The sequence below is a fragment of the Puma concolor genome, chromosome B1 (genome assembly GCF_028749965.1).
Source record: "Puma concolor isolate L17-30 chromosome B1, mPumCon1.1.hap2, whole genome shotgun sequence".
NCBI lineage: Eukaryota > Metazoa > Chordata > Mammalia > Carnivora > Felidae > Puma > Puma concolor.
The window spans coordinates 178,679,205-178,702,195 of NC_141670.1; positions in this window are offsets into that span (position 1 = coordinate 178,679,205).

Genomic DNA, 22,991 nt, shown 5'->3' on the forward strand with positions numbered 1-22,991 from the left:
TTAATCCTGACTTTAATGTTTATGCTAGGCATTTTACTTATAACATTGTGATTAAGGTTCCTAGTTATTTCCTAATTATCTCAAATGTTGAATAACTTTCTAATTTTCATATTTTCTGTTTGGGGCATAAGGAGATAATAAAGATGACTTTATATTTCTGTCTTTTTTTTTTTTTTAATCTGGTATCCAAAGTACAGGCCCCGCGTATGTCATTAGAAATGACAAGAGGTCTTGGAGATTTAGGGTAGCAACTTATACACATTTCCTTTCATACAGTTTTTACTGATTGTTAAATAAGGACAAGGAACTAGCTTTACATCGCTTCAGTTAATGGTAAAGCAGGTGACTTCAGGTCAGAGTAGGGATGCGGGTGGGCCTCTCAAGGCCATCTCATGTTGCATTTCAGACACGCACTTATCACCTGGGATAATGGGACAGGTCATTCACTAATCTAAATAATGCTTGCTGGGGGATATTGAGGAATGGTAGGATGAGGGGTGGAGGGAAGTAAGTCAGCGAGAGATCAATTTCCTCTCTTCTCTAGATATCCAAAGCTGGGCAGGGTGGATGGAATGAACCTTGCCCTCTACTTTTTCAGGATGAACATATCATAACATGTATGCCCACCTGGAGAAGATTTCACAAATATACGACCTGTTGTGCCTCAACTGTAAGGTATGGAATGAGATAAAAGTGTAGCTTATGTAGTAGTCAGCCTCACGTTAAGTCGTGCCACAAGGCCATCACAGGTGGCTTGGTACGAGGTTATTGAATATACGGATAAGGAAGTGCTATCACTGAACAGCCATCCTTGAACACTGAAAATATTTTGTATTAAAAAAAAGAATATCTACCCAAGAAAGTGGCATCTTTAGTCAAAGAACCCAGAGATAAGAGATCAATCGCTAGCTCTTGCAGTACACAAGAAACTGAAGAGGAGAAAGGAAATGATAAGTACTCCACTTCCCTTCCCCCTCACTCATAACAATTTTGAACTTTGGGAAAAATGAGTGGCTGTTAAAAGATTTTGGCCAGAGTTGAGATACCAATATATTTTGGTTATGGGTTTACCACATTGGTTTTGTTGAAAACAACAACCAGTTCTCCCTTTTCCCTGGAGAGATTAAAAAAAAAAAAAAAGGAAAACATAACCTTAAAAACAGATGATAACAACATAGATTTTTAGGGTCTTAATTTTGGAAAAGTCTTAATAATGAATTTAATTCGTGTTTCTAACCCATCTGTAAATTCTACTTAAGGTCAATGTACACAACATACTTTTGGTCAAAGAACACAACTGATCTCTTTTAACCAAATTTCTTTGCTCAGTCATAATGCCATGCATTCCCTGGATTAATATCATGAAGCCCTTTCTTCAATTTTTTTCATCTTTTTTTCTGGGGTGAAGTATTATAAAATCTAGGATGACTAACGCATTGAAGAATTGGGAGTACTTAGCTAAACTAATAATTTTTCTATACTATCATACCTTTTTTTGAGGGAAATACATATTTTTGAATTTAATTCTTAGAGACTTTGCACAGTGAAATAAAATATCTAAATAAAAATATAACTATATTTCATTGGAGAAAGGTAATTTTCAGGAAATACTATTTTGTATTTTCCAACATACAGTTCATTTTATGCAATATCGTTTTAATCCATTTTGCTAAGAACTGGTGATGATATTGCTTTCAAAACACTTTTCCTAAAATATTTGGAAATTAGAGTGAATCTAATAAACAAGATTAATTAACATACAATTATGTTCAGTAGGTAGGAACATTTTCAATCTTTAAGGTATGCATCCTGTATCTGTATTTCTGCAACATAATTCTGCAACATAACATAATTGGTAGAGAGATTAACCTTTGTTCTATAGTATGGTATGGTATGGTATAATATAGTATAGACATTCTGTTCTATGTCTGTATAATATCACATAACCAGTTAGAATTGTTCTCCACAATTGAATTTGAACAAATCACCCTCTTCATGGGTGCTAACTTAAATTGGTACAAAAATTGCTAATTGATCAAATTAAATTTCTTAACATTATTTTTTAAAAATAATGATTAGTGACTAGTTGACTAGTTTCAATATCTCTTTTTAGGTTTTTTTTTTTTTTTGCTCTTCACAAAAACTTGATTCATTTGTGTACGGAAAAGACAAATCTAATATCAGACTTCACGGCTCTGATGGAAATATATGGGATGTTTATTTGCCATTTGTATTTCAGCAAGTACCCAGACCACATTGCCCTCTATTTCAAGGAATAGAGATCTAAAACTGAGGTAATGGTTTATATATATATGTATGTGTGTATATATACACATATATATGTATGTGTATATATACACATGCATACATAGATATGTGTATATATACATGCATACATATATATATATAATTCTCATAGTACAATTTTATTTTTAATATATTCTAATGATGACCATTCTCTAAAATGCTTATCTAGTATTTAAATCCCATTAAACCATGTTGCCATTTCAACCATTTATTCTTTTGTCAATAATTATTTTTGTGAATCAAATTCACTCATACAATAATAAACAATTGAAATAAACAGTTGCATTTTCGATTTAAATCTTAGAATATTTTTATAAATCTAATTTTTTAGTTATTGGCAATGCTTAGAAATATCATTTCATTGACTGAAATTTTTACAAGAAATGAAATAAACAAGTCTAAATTTTTCATAAATATAGTTCACATTTACCACCCAGAAAATGTTTTATCTTTTTTTGTTTATAGTCTCATAGGATTTAAGAACAAAGAGGGACCCTAGAAATCTTCACAGAGGAGCCTGCTAATTCACAGATGAGGAAATTCACAGCTGGTTAATGACAATCTATCCAATTCTTGGTTCAATGCTCTTCCTATCATAGTGTGTTTGCCCACATTTTAACATTTTTATCTGACCTCAAAGAATTCCATTCCTGACATTAGGATTTCTCAAATCCCCAAGCACACAAGACTAACTTTTTTAGAATTCTTTGTGACATTTGAGCATTGGGAATTCTTGGCTTTAAGATTATTTTCAAGATAATCTTTTAAAAAATGCTATAAGCACATTATACATCCCTTGAAAACTCTGAGCCAAATATAGGCAAGTGATTTCAGTGCTTCCATTTATAGTTGTGTCTGGTATCATGTAGGTGCCAATTCTTGCTAATTTAATGCCTTTCATTTATATGAAATAATTTTAAAAATCAGAAATATCTGGTTCTGTAGCTTACTGCAATTGAATGCTGATTTATGTAACGTTTTCTTGAGTTACTAGAACTGATAGAGTTTGTGTGAAAATTGTGTCATTACATTATAAATCATGATGCAGTCATGGTAAATTTAAGAAAACATTCTTGAGAATAACATCATATGCATTTTTTGCTCATCACTGTGATTCTGACATAGGTCACAATACCTGAATCAATAAGTACATTCTATAATCCATGGTTGGTATATATAAATTAATAGGAACTGATATTTAAATTTATAAACAGTATCATTTTGAAACAGTGTTCTTCATCATGCCATCAGGGAAATGGAAAAGCAACAATGAGATACTACTATACACCTATTAAAATGAACAAAATTTGAAACACTGACAGCATCAAATGTTGGTAATAATGTGGAGAAACAGGAATTCTCTTATATTGCTGATGGGTATGCAAAATAATATTGCCACTTTGGAAGACAGTTTGACAGATTCTGACAAAACTAAACATACTCTTAACATGTAATCTAGTAATCACACTCCTTGGCATTTACCCAGTGGAATTGAAAACTTATGCCCATACAAAAAAAAAAAAAAATGCACGTGGGTATTTATAGTACTTTGATAGCTTCCAGATAGACATTCATATTTTGCCCTAAGTAATTTTTCAATATTGTTTGGGTCTGGATTTGCAAAATAAACTTAAGAAATCTTACATGATGAACTACACTCTTGCCAAAACTAAATATATAATCAGCCTTATTTTAACTGTCCAGACAGAGAAACCATGAAAGACAAATGAGAAAAGAAGATTACTGAGGATCCAGAATGGTTGGTCAGGTTATCTTGGTCTTTCATTGTCTTTCAGCTTTTTGCAACTCTATAAATGACAGATAATGACTAGCAATGCAAATGACCCTTGTCCAAAAATATGCAAATGTCTTTTAAAAGAACAATGGATCCCTTCCACTATGAAGGCTTCCTTTTTTTCCCCCAGAAAAGGAGTTTTGCATCTGCTTCTAAATTCATTTAAGTATTTCTGAATAATTAGTACTCTGAATCCTCCTGTGGGCAAACTACTGCCTATGTTATTCCCTATTGACTTAAATAAATTTTTGACACATATTTAGTTTATATTTAAACAAGAGTCCTGACTTTTTCTCCTAAAAAAGATTTCCCTTGTACACCTCCTTTTGGCCAACATTGTGTTCATGAGATTCATCCATGTTTTTACCCATAGTTGTAGATCAAGTTAGAACTGCTGCATTGTCAATAATTCAACGTCTCTTTCTATTTTAATGAGAGGTAATTTACTTTATTTTAGTAAGTATTCAGCTAATAACTTTTATTATTTCCTAAGTTCCAAAGTTTGTCTGGTAAATGTATATAAAGTATTATAATCTGATATACCTTCCCATATAAAAGTCAAAATAAATCAGTTGGTATTACAAATTTCCCAAACCTACAGTCTTGACTGTAATTAGAGAAATATTTGAATATATTTATGTGTAGTAGAAAGAGAGTTAAAATTAATATAAATGTATTCAATTTACATTTTTTTCATAGAATGTTTTTAATATCATAGAAATTAAATTTTCTTTTCCTACCAGATTTCATGGCCTCCATTAATTCATTTTTCTTCTTACCTACATTTACTTTGTCACATTATGAGATTCTGGTTAAGTGAAAAATAATGATGAAATAGCAAGCAAAACAAAATTATCTAAGCTTTCAATTCAAATTACTCTAGCTCTAAACAAATGAGCCCTCCTGGTAAAGAACAAATGTTTCAATATATTTCATCCTTTGTCTACTGGTCCACTGATAAAATCCTCTTTGAGGGTTTTTGATTAGGGAACTTGTTTCCTTTCTTTATCATTCATGATTTTGTTGTTTCAGTCATTGCATAGCCATTATGTTTCACTAGATAGACTTTCAAAATAATTTGGAAATCTCTGCTGGCTTTCTGTCTCCTGGAAATATTCTATCAATTGATTCTTTTCCATCAGACAAAATTTGTTTCTTTAATTTTCATTTCTGTTGTGGAATCCACCAAGGATATGTTCCATAGCCAAAATTCCAGACATGAAGGAGAAAGGGGAAGCAAACAAAAGCCTTATTTTTTGCCCACGCAAACATTTTATTCTGGATGACAATCAGTTTTTAAATCAAAGCCTGAAAAAGTCAGTAATTTCTTTGACTAATTTTTAGATACCTAAATAATATGTTGCTGCTATAAAAACCATCAATGAAAATAAAGGGCGCCTGGGTGGCTCAGTCAGTTAAGCATCCGACTTTGACTCAGGTCATGATCTCGCGGTCTGTGAGTTCAAGCCCCGCATCGGGCTCTGTGCTGACAGCTCAGAGCCTGGAGCCTGCTTCAGATTTTGTGTCTCCCTCTCTCTGACCCTCCCTCATTCATGCTCTGTATTTCTCTGTCTCAAAAATAAATACACATTAAAAAGATTTTTTTTAAAAACCATCAATGAAAATGGAATACATTAAAAGACATCTTGCACATGACTCGTTCAGAAATGATATGACCTGATTCTACTGAACCTAATTATGTATGTACAGGTGGTTATCTGGAGACAACTTTTTAGTTCCTAAAGGAATATCACAGAAAATTATGCTAACCTTTATTTTTAGAAACATTGCTATGTGAGAATATGAACCTTGAATGGCTACTAGGCAGAGCTGAGAGATGGAAATTGCCTATATATTAATGACATTATTGTGCAGATGGGTCAATCAACTCTGAAATCTGCCTTCCTTTGGGGCTTCCTGTTATTGGCAATAATAAATAAGCATATATATTTTTTTTTATTATTTAAGCCAGATTGAATAGAGAGCTAAGACACATTACAGTGGAATGCTTCCCAAGTACAATCATATGTGTGAGGATATACTCATGAAATTCCCACAGATAAATCTTAGTTATTGGGCTAGAATATGTGTTATAAACTTTTCCTGTGCATGATGGTAAAAAGCCCAAACTCATGTAATAATGATGCTTTGCTGAAGGGTGGAAATAAGATGTGAAGTTTAGACTTTAAAGAGCAGTTCTTGACTTTAAGAGATGAAGCTGCAATTAGGAAGAATTGTAAGGAAATGAAAAAGTAGAGTATGATGAAAATTTTTAAGGAGCTAAAAATAGCAAAACATGATTGATGAATAATTCTGAGTGATAAGGGAGCAAATAAAGCCAAAAATTAGTTCTATTTTTCTTCCTTGGATTAGAGAATAGGTACCATTGCAACCTATTGAAATAGAAACAACAGAAATTTGATTAGCTTGAAACCCTGATTGATGAACTGAAGTTATTTTTATGTCTTCTAGAATATGCATCTATAAACTTGAAAAAATAATTTTTCCCTTTTCAACAGTTTCCAACTAAATTTTAATAGTTACATTTATTAGTACTTTGATATAATTTTGAATTTTACTTGCAAATCAATTATTATTAGTGGTTATTTATGCTTTTTCTAATAGCATCCATTTCACATGTTATACCAACTTTATGAACAATTAAGATTAAGTTTAAACACATAGACAAATTTAGATATAATAATGGAATATTTCTATTGGATTTTACATTTAATATTTTTTAATCATGATGTTTCTAACATTATTTTAAGGAAAGTGTGTTTTAACATTTTTTTTTTCACATATCAGTATTAGCATACTTTGTATTTTTATGGGTCTTGAAATTTTTAATAACTTGGAATGTCCATTTTACTGGTCATGATATACTTCAGTGACCTGAAATCTATGCCAACTTCCTTTTGTACCATGGTTTGATTATGTGGCTATGCATCAAAGCACTAATCATTCAGTGCTCTAGGCCACAATCTCTAACCCTGACTTTTTAATTGACATACAATGGACGTATGATATTATACTAGTTTCAGGTGTACGGCATAATGATCTGATATTTGTATATATTGCAAAATGATCACCACAATAAATCTAGTTAACATCCATCACCATATATGCAGATTCCACCCCCCTTGGGTAACTTAAGATTTACTCTCTAAGTGAGTTTCAAATATGCAAAGAGCATTATTAACTACTGTCACCATGCTATACATTATATCTCCATGACTTATATTAATTTTATAAGTGGAAGTTAAAACTCTGATAACCACCAATCTGTTCTCTGTATCTATAAGCTTGGTGTGCTTTTTTGTTTGCTTTTTTATGTGTTTGTTTGTTTGTTTGTTTTCGATTTTACTTGTAAGGGAGATAGTGTAGTATTTGTCTTTCTCACTCTGACTTATTTCACTTAGCATAAAGCCCTTAAAGTCTACCCATGTTGTCACAATAGCAAGCTTTCCTTCTTTTTGTGGCTGAATAATTCCATTGTCTATGTATAAACCACACTTTCTTCACCATTCATCCATTCATTGATAAAGATGTTTCCGTAGTTTGGCTATCATAAATAATGCCACAATGAACATGGAATGCATATATCTTTTCCAGTTAGTTTTTTTTGTTTTCTTTGGATTTAATCAATACCCAGAAGTGGAATTGCTAGATCATACAGTAGTGTTATTTTTAATTTTTTGAAGAATCTCCATACTGTTTTCCATTGACCGAACCAATTTATATTCTCACCAACAGTGCACAAGGGTTCCCTCTACATCCTCACCAATATGTGCTACTTCTTATCTTTTTGATAGTAACTGTTCTAACAAGTGTGAGACCATATCACACTGTGGTTTTGATTTGCATTTTCCTGATGATTAGTGATGTTGAGCCCCCTTTCATGCACCTGTTGGCCATCAGCATGACTTCTTTGGAAAACTGTCTATTTAGATCTTCTGCCCATTTTTTTTCTTCTGCCAAATTTTTAGCCACTTTTGTTTATTTGTTGGTTTGGTTGGGTGGTATTTTTGCTATGGAGTTGTAGGAGTTCTTTCTATATTTTGTATATTATCCCTTATAAGATACATGGTTTGCAAATATTTTCTGCTGCTCAGTAGGTTGCCTTCTCATTTTGTTGATGGTTTTATTTGCTATGGAGAGGCATTTTAGTTTGATGTAGTCCCACTTGCTTTTTTTTTTTTTTTTTTTTTTTTTTTGCTGTTTTTGCTTCTGGAATCATATACACACAAAAAAAAGTCATCATTATGACAAATGTCAGGAAGCTTACTGCCTTATTTTCTCCTAGGAGTTTTATGATTTCAGGTATAACATTCAAGTCTTTAATCCATTGTGAGTTAATTTTTGTGTATGGTTTAAGATAGTGGTCCAGTTTCATTTTTTTTTAATGAAAGTTTTCCAGCACCATCAATTGAAGAGATTGTCCTTTTCCTAGTTTGACTCCTTTGTCATAAATTAGTTAACCATATATGCATGGATTTATTTCTGGCCTCTCTATTCTGTTCTTTGATCTATGTCTATTTTTGTGCTAATATTATACTGTTGATTATGACAGCTTTATAGTATAATTTGAAATCTAAACATGTGATATCTCCAGCTTTATTTTTATTTCTCAGGATTGTTTTGGTTCTTTGGGGTCTTTTTTGGTTCCATACAAATTTTAGCATTATTTATTCTAGATCAATGATAAATGCCATTGGAATTTTGATAAGAATTTCAATGAATCTGTAGATTGCTTTGGGTTGTATAGATATTTTAACAAAATTAATTCTTCCAGTCCATGAATATGGAATATATTTCTGTTTATTTATGTCTTTCCTTCAATTTATCTTCCTAATGGCTTGTACATTTCAAAATATAGGTCTTTCACCTCCTTGGTTGAAATTATTCCAAGGTACTTTTTTCTTTTTGATGCAATTGCAAATGGAGTGTATCTTAATTTTTTTCTTTTGATAGTTGTTTATTAGTGTCTGGAAATGCAACAGATTTTTGTGTATTGATTTTGTATCCTGCAACTTAACTGAATTCATTCATTCTAATGTGTTCTGTTTTGTTTTTTGTTTTGTTTTTTTCTTGGTGGAGTCTGCAGGATTTTCTATATATTGTACCATGCCATCTGCAAATAGTTACACTTTTACTTCTTCCTTCCCTTTTGTTTTTCTTGCTGAATTGTTCTGGCTAGGATTTGCAATATTATATGGAACAAAATTGAAAGTGGGCATCTTTGCCTTGTTCCTGATCTTAGAGTAAAAGCTTTCAGCTTTCCACCACTGAGTTTAATGTTAGTTGTGGGCTTGTCAAATTTGGCTTGACATTCCTTTCATATCAACTTTGTTGAGAGTTTTATCATAAATGCATGCTAAATTTTGCCAGATATTGTTTCTGCATTTATTGAGATCATCATGATTTTTATCCTTCACTTTGTTAATTTGGCATATTACACTGACGGATATGCAGATACAGAACCATCCTTGCAGCCCTAACATAAATCCCACTTGGTCATGGTATATGACCCTTTTAATATATAGTTGACTATGGGTTGTTAATATTTTATTGAAGATTTTTGCACATATGCGTATTTATTAGGGATAATGGCCTGTAGTTTTCTGTTTTTGAGGTGTTCTTTTCTGATTTTGGTATCAGAGTCAGAGTAATGTTGGCCTCATAAAATAAGTTTGGAAGCATGCCCTCCTTTTCAATTTTTTGGAAGAGTGAGAGAAGTAGGTATTAAATCTTTAAATGTTTGGTAGAATTCACTGCTAAAAGCATCTGGTCCTGGAATTTTGTTTGATTGGAAATTTTTTTTTTTAATTTTTTTTTTTTCAACGTTTATTTATTTTTGGGACAGAGAGAGACAGAGCATGAAGGGGGAGGGGCAGAGAGAGAGGGAGACACAGAATCGGAAACAGGCTCCAGGCTCCGAGCCATCAGCCCAGAGCCCGACGTGAGGCTCAAACTCACGGACCGCGAGATCGTGACCTGGCTGAAGTCGGACGCTTAACCGACTGCGCCACCCAGGCGCCCCTGATTGGAAATTTTTGATTGCTGTTTCAATCTTCCTACTCTAGTAATCAGTCTCTTCAGATTTTCTATTTCATTGTGACTCAGTATTGCTAGGTTTTATGCTTCTAGTAAACATGACCATTTCTCTAGGTTGTCCAGTGGATGTTCTATCAATTGATATAAGGAGAGTATTAAAGTCCCCTGCTATTATTGTATTGCTGTCTATTTCTCCCTTTGGTAACATTTTCTTTATATATTTAGGTGTTTTCAGGTTTGGCGCATAAATATTCACAAGTGTTATATCTTCTTGTTGGATTGACCCCTTTTGCCATTATGTAACACCCTTCTCTGTCTCTTATTACAGTTTTTGTTTTAAAGTCTATTTCGTCTAATATAAGGTTAGCCCCCCAGCTTTCTTTTGGTTTCCATTTGCATGAAGTTTTCCTCACCATGGCTTCACCTTCAGTCTCTCATGTCCTTCCACCTGAAGTGAGTCTCTTGTAGGCAACATACCGATAGATCTTATTCTTATTATTATTTAGCCACTCTATGTCTTTTGATTGGAGAATTTAATTCATCTACATTAAAAGTGATTACGATAGGTAAGTATTTATTGCCACTTTGTTAATTGTGTACTGGTTGTTTTGAAGTTCCTCTTTTCTTTTTCTTTTGCTGTCTTTTTTGGTAGTTTGCTGTCTTTCTCTAGCAGAATGGTGGAATGCTCAGATTCCTTTACTATCTTTTTGCATCTACTATCAGTTTTTGCTTTATGGTTACCAAGGGGCTTGCATTCACAGGCATACTTTGGAGATACAGAGGGTTTCAGTTGCAGATTATTCTAATAAAAAGAATACCACAGTAACGCAAATCAAATGAATATTTTTTTTTTTTAAATTTTTTTTTTCAACGTTTATTTATTTTTGGGACAGAGAGAGACAGAGCATGAACAGGGGAGGGGCAGAGAGAGAGGGAGACACAGGATCGGAAACAGGCTCCAGGCTCTGAGCCATCAGCCCAGAGCCCGACGCGGGGCTCGAACTCACGGACCGCGAGATCGTGACCTGGCTGAAGTCGGACGCTTAACCGACTGCGCCACCCAGGCGCCCCTCAAATGAATATTTTTGTTTCCCGGTGCATATAAAAGTACTGTTTATACTATCCCGTAGTCTGTTAAGTGTGTAATAGCATTATGTCTAAAAAATAGTGTACATAGTTTAATTTAAAAATACTTTATTGCTAAAAAAAATGCTAACCATCATCTGAGCTTTCAGTGTGTCATATACCCTTTTTGTTATTGGAGGTTCTTGCCTCAGTGTTGATGGCTGCTGGCTGGTCAGGCCGGTGGTTGTTGGAGGTTGGAATGACTGTGGCAATTTCTTAAGATAAGAACATTTGCAGCATCAGTTGACTCTTCCTTTCACAAACGGTTTACTGCAGTATGCAATACTGTTTTCATGCATTTCGCCTACAGTAGAATTTTATTTCAGTTTTGGAATCAATACTCCTAATCCTTTCCACTGTTTTGTTAATTAAGTTTAATGTTCTAGATGATCTGTTGTCAATTCAACAATCTTCACAGCACTCTCACCAGGAGTGAATTCCATCACAAGACACCACTTCAGTTGCTCATGTGTAAGACACAACTCCTCCTCCATTCAAGTTTTATCATGAGCTTGCACCAACTCATTCATATCTTCAGGCTCTGTTTTTAATTCTAGTTCTCTTGTTATTTCCACCAAACCTGCAGCTACTTCCTTCATCAGTGCCTTGAACTCTTCAAAGCCATCCACGAGGGCTGGAATTAACTGCTTTCAAACTCCTATTAATGTTGATATTTGCCTTCTTCTCATGAATCAGTAATGTTCTTAATGGCATCTAGAATAGTGAATCCTTTGCAGAAGGTTTTCAGCATACTTTGGTCAAATCCATCAGAGAAATCCTTATCTATGAGAGCTGCGGCTTTAGAATATATATAGAGAGACTTGCAAGTCAAAATTACCCTTTGAACCATGAGCTGAAGAATGGATTTTGTGTTACTAGGCATGAAAACAACACTAATATTATGGTACATCTTTATCAGAGTTCTGGGGTGACCAGGTACATTGTCAACGAACAATAATATGTTTTTAAGTTAATTCATTTATTTTTGAGAGAGAGAGAGAAAGAGAGAGAGAGAGAGAATGGGAAGGGCTGAGAGAGAAGGAGAGAGAGAGAAAATCCCAAGCAGGCTCTGAATTGTCAGTACAGAGCCTAGGCAGGGCTCAAACACATGAACTGTGAGATCAAGAGCTGAGCTGAAATCAAGAGTCAGATACTTAACTGACTGACCCACCCAGGCACCCCTGAATAATAATATTTTTAAAGGATTTTTTTTGAGCAGTGTGTCTCAATAGTGACTTTAAAATATTCAGTAAACCATGCTGTAGCAGTATATTGTCATCCAGGCTTTGTTGTTCTATTTATACAGCACAGGCAGAGTAGATTCAGCATAATTTTTAAGGGCTTTACAATTGCAAAGTGGTAAATGAACACTGGATTTAACTTAAAGTCACAAGCAGTATTAGCTCGTAATTAGAGAGTCAGCCAGTCCTTTGTTGAAATCAGACATTGACTTTTCCTCTCTACCTATGAATGTCCTAGATGGCAACTTCTTCCCATAGAAGGCTGTTTCATTTACTTGAAAACGTGTTGTTTATGGTAGCCACCTTCAAGAGTTATGTTAGCTAGATCTACATAACTTGCTGGACTTTTGACATTAGCACTTGCTTCTTCACCTTGCACTGCTATGTTTTGGTGATGGCTTTTTTCCTTAGATTTCGTGAGTCATCCTCTGCTAGCTCCAAACCCTTCTTCCTCAACTTCCTCACGCTTCTCAAGTTAAGGCCTTTCCCTGGGTTAGGTTTTGACTTAAGAGAATGCTGTGGCCCTATTTGGAGCCCTATTCCTTTCACTTGAACCCACAGATCCCGTTGTAGAGTTATTAATTGGTTTAATTTCCAAAATAATTTAAGTTTTGTGTCTGAGGGACTAGGGAGGCCTGAGAAGAGGGAAAGATGGGAGTGACCCATCAGAGAAGCAGTAAGAGCACACCTATCACTTGTCCTCTTATATGGGCATCTTATTTGTCATCTTATATGGGCATGGCTCATGGCACTCCAAAATGATTACAATAGCAACGTAAAAAAAATCACTGATCAAAGATCACCATTACAGACATAATAATAATAAAAATATTTGAAATGCTGGGAGAATGACTAAAATATGACACAAGATACAAAATGAGCAAATGCTATTCTTGGTAAAAGTAGCTTTGATGTACTTGCTTGATGCAAGGTTGCCACAAAGTTTCAATCCATAAAAATCACAGTATCCACGAGGCTTTGTCAAGTGAAATTTAATAAAACAAAGTATGCTTCTATTTTTTTTTTTAGTATAATTGACACTTAATGTTACATAGTTCCAGGTGCATAGCATAGTGATTTAATAGATGTATACATTAGGCTCTGCTCACCACAAATGTAGCCGCCATCCATTCTCATACAAAGCTACTATAATATACACTATATACTTTATTTTGTGCTTTTTATTCCCAGGATTTAGTCATTCCATAACTGGAACCCCATACCTCCCACTCGCCTTCATCCATTTTGCCCATTCCCAATCCTTCCTCGACTCTGGCATCCTCTGGTTTGTTCTGTGTATTTATAAGTCTGATCTGCTTTTTGTTTGTTTGCTCATTTTTTTTCCTTAGATTCCACATATGAGTGAAATCATATCACACACACACACGCACACACACACACACACACCACATCTTCTTTATCAATTCATCTATCAATGGACACTTAGGTTTCTTCTATATCTTGGCTATTGTAAATAATTCTGAAGTAGACATAGGAGTGCACACACACACATATATATATATATATATATATATATATATATATATATATTTAATTAGTTGAATTAGTATTTTCAGTTTCTTTAGGAAAGCACCCAGTAGTAGAATTACTGGATCAAATGTTATTTTTATTTTTCATTTTTTGAGGATCCTCCATACTGTTTTCCACAATGGCTATACCAATGTACATTCCCACCAACAGTGTACAGAAATTCCTATTTTTTTTTAAATCAGCTTCCTTATAAGCTTAGGGGTTTTCTGTGCTCAAGATTTCTAAGTACATGTTGAGTACTCCTCTGCCTGGGTAAATCTTCTGTCTTCTCATCTCCTTTCTCTAAAGGAGTGGAGAGAAAGAGAAGGAAAGGAAAGAGAAAGCTCATGCCCCTTGATGTTCCATGAGAAATAGAATACATTGTTTCCAGCTCAGAAAAGAATCTTGTTCATTCAACCTGAGGCAAAACCATCCATCCTTTATGAGTGCTCCTAATATATGCTTGAAGTTAATTACTTAATTTTGGTGTTTTGGGTACATTTGTAGAATATTCTCTCAGGCCATGAAAATTCCAGCTCGTTAAGATTATTTATTAGCGTAAGTATATTTTCTCTTGCTGCACATCCTAAGCATAAATGACCAATTTGCGCAGGTTTATTTCTATGAAACATTGAGTGTAGTTTCCCTAATCATTTCCTTTTTTATGTATTGGGCTTGGTCCTATGATATTTTGACTTCATGGTGGGAGTATATACCCTACTCCTTGACTTTGGACTTGACAATATAACTTGCCAAAGTTCATTGTCATATGCTTACTTGCTAGTGTTGGACCTCTTACAAATCTATCATCACATAAAAATAACATTCCTGGGTTAGCTGCTGCTACTTCAGACTGGGACATAGAATGAGTATATATGACACAGACCTAAACCCAACCAAGGATAAGGAGCTGATACCAGATGGACCTTCACCTTGAGCAAAACAACTCAGCAAAATCCAGCATAGCTTAGCCAACCTCCTAGCCAACCTACATACTGACTATGATAATAAATAAGCATGGGTGTGTTTATTATTCAGAATAGCTGGCTGATAAGAATACATGCAGAGAGAGAGAGAATAAGAATGATTGATATTTTAGCGAAAACTTTTGTTTGCCTACCCAAATCATGTTATTTTTTTCTTACCAACAGAATTCAAAATAATGTAGGTATGCACCCCTAGATGGTTTATGAATTTTCAAGACAGTTTAGTCGTTCATAATTACTAGTATTTTTTTTTTTTTTGCTTTATGTATTTGTTTTGCTTTGCTCTGCTTTTGCCCAAAGACAAGCAAGTAATTACAGGATGTTAAGGACTATATTTCTTTTTAGGCAAACTTGAAGATGTCAGAGCCCATCTCAGACCAATTTCCATCACTACTCATAGAAGATATAGTAATAATTGGGTATGGTTATTTAATCATGTTGTGTAACTTCAGACAGGCCTGCTTCCTGGATTAGTTGCTTTGAATCAGTGGTGTACTGATAAGCCAAGTAAGTAAATAAATAATTATTAAAACAAAAAATGATATCTAGCATTTGTTGATTTCCATGATGCAGATATTCTTATCCTGGCAAATTTTCAGCAATCAGTATTACGTGTTTGATGTAGCACTGGAAAGAGATGATAACCATTGGTAATTCCAAATGCGTAGACACTAGCCAAAACACATTACTCTTTAAACTCTCCTTTTATGAAAGGCTATATCAACGCAACATGACACTACTCTGGAGGCTGATTTCAGTCCACCTTATAAGAGGCACCAGATACCCACTCTCATCTATATCCTGTGTCTGAACAAATGAATATTTCCAGAGAAACCTTGGATAGCATTCTGAATGGTTAAAAGTAAAGGGCTTACTATAAATTCTCATTTTTTTAATTGATTTATTTATTTTGAGAGGGAGAGGGTGCAAGCAGGGTAGGGACAGAGAGAGATGGGAGAGGTAGAATCCCAACCAGGCTCGCACTGTCAGTACAGAGCCCCCCATGGGGCTCGAACTCACAAACCCCAATATCATGACCTGAGCTGAAATCAAGAGTCAGACACTTAACTGACTGAGCCACCCAGGTGCCCCTTACTATAAATTTGTCTACATCATCCATGCAAAGGAAACAAGTGTTTCTATAAAATTTAGGCTGGTCCACACATTTTCAATAATTCACTAATTTAACCAATTAAATTCCATTCATAATATTGATTTTTCTAGTTAACAAGCTATCAATTTATTGCATAAAAATTTATTTTGAACATTTATTCTATTAATTAGCAACATCTTTGGGGCTGTTCAGTGACAAATGTAGCTGATTATGAAATATGAATCTCAGATTGAATAATTATTTCAGATTACAGTATCTGACAAATCTCTAGATGTAAATTAAAAAAATAAATAAAACACTAACATTCACCCAAATATAATTTGCATACTATATAACAGTGACTGCCTGCAGATGTGAAGTAAATTTGAACTGCCCAAGTTAAAGACAACCATTTCTGTTGACAGCAATTCATTTTGAAATCATAATTTGACCCAGTTTGGCTCAATGAGGAAAAGTCTTCTATAAGGTAACTGAAGAGAATCTCCTTGCTCTTAAAAAGAATCATTTCCGGGGCGCCTGGGTGGCGCAGTCGGTTAAGCGTCCGACTTCAGCCAGGTCACGATCTCGCGGTCCGGGAGTTCGAGCCCCGCGTCAGGCTCTGGGCTGATGGCTCGGAGCCTGGAGCCTGTTTCCGATTCTGTGTCTCCCTCTCTCTCTGCCCCTCCCCCGTTCATGCTCTGTCTCTCTCTGTCCCAAAAATAAATAAACGTTGAAAAAAAAATTAAAAAAAAAAGAATCATTTGGAAGATAGACAGGCCATTTTTTCAGTTTTATGTTACACATCTCGAGGGGATGTTAGGAATTATAAAAGGCAGTATTGTCTATGATGGGAACTAAATTAAGGGACAAAATGAAAAATACTATGGAAGCCATGATGGAAACCTGGAAAGAACCTATGTACTTAAGATGCCATTGGCACAGCATTAGAAGCCCTACTATCTTTCCTAATTCATATATTAATTTATTGAGATAATAAATCTATATAATCTTAAGGCCATATTTAGTTTACTTTTGTGTAACCTGGCTAGAAGACATGCTACCTGATATAAATTTGTGTCTGTATCTAACAAGCTTGATTTGCATATTTTCTAGGAGTTCAAGATAAAACTATCAATTTAGGAAAGGAAACTTCTAAATAATTTGTATGACAGAATGATTAGCTGTAAGAAGTATAATGATCTCAACTATCTCTTTTTTTTTTTTTTTTTTTTTTTATTTTTTTTTTTTTTTTTTCAACGTTTATTTATTTTTGGGACAGAGAGAGACAGAGCATGAACGGGGGAGGGGCAGAGAGAGAGGGAGACACAGAATTGGAAACAGGCTCCAGGCTCTGAGCCATCAGCCCAGAGCCCGACGCGGGGCTCGAACTCACGGACCGCGAGATCGTGACCTGGCTGAAGTCGGACGCTTAACCGACTGCGCCACCCAGGCGCCCCAATGATCTCAACTATCTCAATGAAAATTTATTTTGATAGGATTATACTCCAAAGTCTAAGATGGCATATGTCTGTAATCATATATACATCTATGAGATGGATATTTAGAGAGTTAGGAAAGAAAAGAAAACAGTAAATGTATCTGAAAGCATATTTTTTGGTATTATCTTTGATAATATGAGTGAAACAATTAATTTCCCTACTATATTTAAATATTATTTTATGCCTAAGTCAGACATTGTTAGATGTCTGAGATCTATTTTTATAGTTATGAAGAGTAATTTGTTTTGTAATATATTATCCTATTTTTTCCTAAATAGTAGAGTGAAATACGTTTACAGTTACTTAATATTTCCAACATCATTTATTTTGTTTTGGAAGCAAAATATATATCATATATGATATTTATATTTATACATTTATAGTATATTTCTATTATATGTTAGGAAAGATGAAATTACCAATTTAAAACATAATGTTTTTAGTTTTGCCACAATATGTCAAATATACTTTTGAAATTGTTGATTTTAGTATTAGTTCATTTTTATATCTTTTGGTAAAGTTCTTCCCTGTGATAAAGAATGGAAAATAACATTTTTAAAAACTATAAGTTTAGAGCCTAGGATGCTTAACAGGAATGAATGGGGAAGAAAAAAATCATTTCGCAGATAGAATCTGCAATAACATCTTAGAATATAAAGCCTAACCAGGTTTGTTCCCAGGAAAGAGATATAAATGTTTCAAATAGATAAGATAAGATGATGCGGCTGCCACAACACAACAGGAATAAAGACTCATACAAACCATCAACATTCCTAGTCATGGGTCTTCCTGCATTCCAAGTCCATTGGAAAAAAAAAGAAAAGAAAAAGAAAACTACACTGAAAGAGGGATATAAGGAGACATTGAGAATTCAGTGTCTTTCTACCTGGGGAGACCGGTCTCAGGCAGTGTCCCCCCATAATTCCTTCCTTCTGTAAGCATACATACCATTTCTCCTATCAAGAAATGGAGGTTATTTCCTCTGCCCTGAATCCAGGCAGGGCTTGTGACTGACAATGGAATCTGTCACAAGTAACATTAGGGTACTTACATACCCAGACTCAAAAGGGCAGCCAGTTTTCACCTCATGCCTTTAGAATTGAGCCACCACTCTGTGAAAAGCCCTAGCTACATATAGAGACTAAGTGGTCAAGAGCAGAGGTATTACATCTCACAGTCCCATCTGACCCCCCAGCTGACTGCATAAACATGTGCATGAGTCATTTTTTTTTAATGTTTATTTATTTTTGAGAAAGAGAGAGAGACAGAGACAGAGTGGGAGCAGAGGAGGGGCAGAGAGACAGGGAGACACAGAATCTGAAGGGCTCTAACTCACGAACCGTAAGATCATGACCTGAGCCAAAGTCAGAATCTTAACCCACTGAGCCATCCAAGTGCCCCTGAATGGTTCATTTTGTTTGTTCCAGACAAGTCAGCCCCTTAATTGACTGCAGCCCATGGACTCATGAGAAGTAATAAAACTGTTCCTATATAATCCACCAAGTTATGCAGTAGTGTTTTATATAATAATTAGAAATCCTGTAAGGATTTATCAGTTTCAACTCTAAAAATTGTCAGTTTCTCGGGGCACCTGGGTGGCTCAGTCGGTTAAGCGGCCGACTTCGGCTCAGGTCATGATCTTACGGTCCGTGAGTTCAAGCCCCGCTTCGGGCTCTGTGCTGACAGCTCAGAGCCTGGAGCCTGTTTCAGATTCTGTGTCTTCCTCTCTCTGACCCTCCCCCATTCATGCTCTGTCTCCCTCTGTCTCAAAAATAAATAAAAAAAAAAACGTTAAAAAATTTTTAAAATTGTCAGTTTCTAAGATTTGAATTGACTTTTCTGTTTCTACTATCTGACTGCAAACATTTATAAAGCTAAATGGAAGGAATAAGGTGGTTATATACATGATACCATATAAAGAACTTGGCAATAGAAAGTAAATGGCAATGATATTTATTAATACATTGCATTGTTAAGGAAAGTCCAATATTGTAGACACTGAATACCTTATGTATATATATTCACTTTGTACCTAGTAGAAGAGTATAAATGTTAAGAAAGGGAAATCTAAAGGAATTTTTGAGAAAATGATAAATTACATAAAATTAAATGGAGTTAAAATTGGGGGAAATCCCAAACTGTGTTTAAGAAACCCCACATTCTTCTATTTAGGGCACTATTTTTTCTTTAAGATATAGTAACCTGAAAGTTTATACACGTAAACATTGATCAGATCTTGAATGGCATTTTAAACTCAACTAATTTTGAGTCTTTGTATAGGTATTACATAGCCATTTAGGTGTTTCAGATAGGGCATTGTCGTATTTGAGTCTTAAAACAATTATTGTGTAATAGTAAAATCTATTTTAAAGTGAGGTACAACACTTCCACTTGTGCTCTTGAGGGAGTATCAGGGTGTAGAATTACTTTTCTAATATAAACAGTTAAAATAAACAAGCAATACAAAACAAAATTGCAGCTATCAGGCAATGACCAGTTAAGAACAGTAACTTTTAAGATAAGGAGGTGAGCTTTACCTTTGCCCAGACTTTCTGTGTGGAAGTAGTTTTCAGCATGTGATGCATTGAAGAAGTTAGTATTCTCCCTGATTTGAGGAAATCCAGAAGGACATGGTATGTTCCCTGAGTTGAGAAGACAGAGAAGAATATGGCATGCTGACTTGAGGAGACAGAAACTTGAGATCAGGAAGCCTGAAGTTACCATTCCAGAGAGGAGGGAGCTATGTGGAGAAAGTGTTCCAGAAATTTTCATATGGTCACCTCTTGAGTCTTTATATAGTGATCTGCACATGCATAGACAGAATATATATGTAACTAGTCAAGAATTTGCAAAAAAAAAATATTAGAGATCCTTCAGACAAACAATTCCTAGATCTCACAAAGGACTGGGAGTTGCTCAAAATCCATTTAGACAGAGAGTAGAGAATTTGCTATATATATGATACATTCATTGTAGGCTACAGAAACCCTGGAAAAATTATTTAACAATCTTTGAAAAAAGAACAATAAAGTTTACCACTCAGCAACAGAAAATTACATGTTGTATAAAAACAACAACAGCAACAAATGAGGAAGCAGAAGAATATGACCCATAACAAGAAAAAAAAATTCTGGATAGAATTAAACCTAGAAATGACAGATAATGAAATGGGCAGATAAAACTATGCTACTAAATATAATTTTTAGTATGTAAAGAAATCTTTAAAAGATAGTTGTTTGGTTAAAGCAAAATAGTATCAAGGCTTTGTGAATTTCAAATATATACCTTAGGAAAATAGATCAATATACCTCAAGAGATGATGGAAGAAATGGAAGGATACTATTGTAAAGCTTCAGAATGCAAGAAAAAAATAAATGAAAAATCAAATCTGCAAGCAGTTGAAAATTTCAGCATCTTTCTCTCAGCAATTGGTGTGAGAATTAGACTTAAGAAAAACACTAAAATTATAGAACATTTGAAAAGTATCAAACAAATTTACATTTGTAAAACCCTATGCCCAACAACAAAAGAATACATTCTGCTCAAGTTCATAGGGACATTGATTATGATTATCACATCCTGAGCCATGAAATAAATTTTCTCAAGTTACACAGACTCAATTTATATACAATATATTCTCTGATCATAGTTAAATTTAATTAAACATCAGTAACAGAAGGGTACTAAAGAAACCAAATATTTGAAAATTAAATAATATCAACTCCTCCTTAAGAAAAAAAAAAAGAAAACACAAGATGAATTTTAAAATATTTTGTATCTAATGAAAATGAATCATATGCCAAAATTTGTGGGAGGAAAATAAATCTATACTTAGACATTTATGGTTTTAAATGCTTATATGGAAAAATAGTGAGATGTACTTAATGTTATGGAAATATACAAAAAAAACTTAAACATAAATTGAGTGGAAAAAAGAAACAACTAAGGGGCAAAAACCAAGTTTTAAAAATATATATGTATGTATATACCATGCCTTGCCCATCGTATTGGCTCTTTTCATAAATTATTATGGACCTTCTCCTTTCACCCATTATCTGTTTTTACGTGTATGCAAATAAATGCCTGTGAGCAGAAAGCTAACAGTTAAACGGAGACACTCAGGCTTTGACTCCATTTTAGACTATCGTATAGTGCCTATAGCCGGTTGGAATTCATTCAAGGACATTTACCTACAAGTAGTATTAGTAACATCAGTAATACTTTAAAATTGGAACAACTCAGAAAAAATAAATTCAAGAGACATCTGGCACCTTTCTGAAATGCTAATAAATTATGATTAGCAGAGAGCTTTTGAATTCACACCTACTAAGTCTTTCATTTTGGTGATAAATTTGTCAGGTAAAAATGATAACTATTATAGAAGTGTGAAAATACTTTCTATAGACAGTTTTGATAAGTGTTTGAAAAGTTATGAATGGCTTGCCACCCATATATCCTTTTCACTTCTGCTTCTTGCTACGCTAAATCCCCGCTTGTGAACTCAGAAATATGAAATCAATTCAAGACAAAATGTACAAACAACTTGCCTATATTTCATGAGGTGTGTCGCTAAAGGAAAGACATTCATTTTGTTAATGAAAATTATTTCTTCAGCAAAAATATAATTATACCTATGGATGTTAAAATGTGACAATATTTTGTTCTTTTTATGCTAAGTAACCATATAATGATGATAAATGTAAAAACAATTTCATTCCTTGCAAATGTTTAATTTTCTTAAATTATTATGAGTGAGTGATCTCATCCTTTTTTTGTTGTCAGAGGATTAAATATGTACTTTTATTTGAAGCATATTATATGTATATAATATACATATTGTATATGTATATATAATATGTTTCAAATAATATATACATATAATATGCTTCAAATAAAAATAAATACTTAATCCTCTGACAACAAAAAAAAGATATCACTCATTCAAAATAATCTAAGAAATATATATATTTCTTAGATAATCTAAGAAATATATATATATATGTATATACATATATATATATATATATATTTCTTCATAGCATCTTTCAAAAGACAGTATACCTAAAAGTAACCACTGGACTCCCATTTGGCTATCCAGAGATTTCCTTGGCATTTCTCAATATCTATAACCATGGTTATTAATGTATAAAACTAAATGTGTAACTCTTAAGTTCTAACACAAAAACATTTAAAAGCAATGTTTAGTTCATGTAGTTACTCCAAAAATATTTAAAACATGTAAATAAAAGTAAACAATTCTTTGTAATATATCATATACTGAGATAAAAAAAACAAAGGTGACCAAATCTACGAGTAGTAATTATTATTATTTTTTTCATAAATAAACCCTCATGCCAG